Source organism: Rhipicephalus microplus, chromosome 5 (genome assembly GCF_043290135.1).
Source record: "Rhipicephalus microplus isolate Deutch F79 chromosome 5, USDA_Rmic, whole genome shotgun sequence".
In the NCBI taxonomy this organism is placed as follows: Eukaryota; Metazoa; Arthropoda; class Arachnida; order Ixodida; family Ixodidae; genus Rhipicephalus; species Rhipicephalus microplus.
Window position 1 is genome coordinate 78,106,229 of NC_134704.1, and position 1,306 is coordinate 78,107,534.

The following is a 1,306-nucleotide window of genomic DNA, read 5'->3' on the forward strand; positions in this document are numbered from 1 at the left end:
GTAATTACATCTACGGTTAGCCTAATAATCTAAAATAGTGTATGAAAAGGTAAGGAGCGAATTATTTCTAGTTCTAGAAAGCTTGCGGAAGGCGAGAAACGTCGTGCGAAAGTAATGGCGTGTTTGCATCACTAACCACAAAGCGTCAGCTTGAATTGCTCTACACTCCAACAACTCTCGGTGCACAACGTTAAGTCCATGCGACACGGGTGGACTTAACGGCCTCTGAGATGGCGAGCGCCCGCCATCTCGAAAGTCATGCATAGACAAACGCACGGGCTGACGTCCCGCATTTTTACGCCACTGTATTGGAAGAGCTGAACACCGTGTTTGAATAGCATGCCAATCCCGCCATCTCGGAGGCCGGGCACGGAGAAACATACCGGCTAGCGTCCCGTATTTTTACGCCACTGTAAATCGGCACAGCTGAACACCGTGTTCGAATAACACGCCGATCGTAGCCGCAGCAGTACACGTAATACTGCTGTCAAAGGTCAGCACATAATACTTATTTTCGATTAGATCGTAAGGGCATAGCGCGAACGCAGTCCCCCACTACCAAAAATTACATGCCCCATCTGCCTCAGTTTGGGGTAGGGGCAGGGGTCAGCACGAGCGCAGTGCAATGCCCGCGCCTCTCCCTGGGGACACCGCCTGTTTAGAAAAATTTTTTGTCTCAGCGTCGATAACACTTTAACAGAACATTTTCTTCTTAGGCATACAATAACGATGAGGGCAAAACAGACTTAATTTACATGAACAGGAGATGACGTGGAAAGAACATGTACATTCTATGGTTCACACTAACACAGCCAAACAAAAAATGTGTCACAAAAGGACACGTACACATATGAATATTGCAAGGTGCTTAGAAAAAAATGGCAGCATATCCACGGAGTGAATTATGGATAGTGAAGCGAAGCATCCGTCCGTCCATGCGTGCGTCTGTGTGGCCGCCCGTGCGTCCATCCGCCCGTCTGTGCGTGCGCCTGTTCGTGCGTCCGCACGTTCATCTGTGCGTTCATCCCTGCATTCGTCCATGCATCAGCTCCTGCGTCCGTCCATCCGTCCGTGCAGCCATCCGTGCGTCCGTCTATGCATCTGTCTGTGTGTCCGTTCGTCCACACATTCAACACTCCAAGTACCCCCATCTCGCATCTTTCCATCATACATTCCTAAGGTCCCTAGATGAAACAAGGTAGCGTCACTCATTGTTCTCGAGCCGTCCTCCTCACTCTCTCGATTACTCCTCTTTTTCTCTGCCATCCGCGTCTGTAATTGGTGAATTACTTGCACGTGATCTTGC

General features: G+C 49.5%; 1 pseudogene; it reads right to left on the bottom strand.

The window, feature by feature from the left end:
- Window positions 1–527: 527 nt before the first annotated feature.
- On the bottom strand, window positions 528–665 carry LOC119175144 (U1 spliceosomal RNA; annotated as a pseudogene).
- Window positions 666–1,306: the final 641 nt, after the last annotated feature.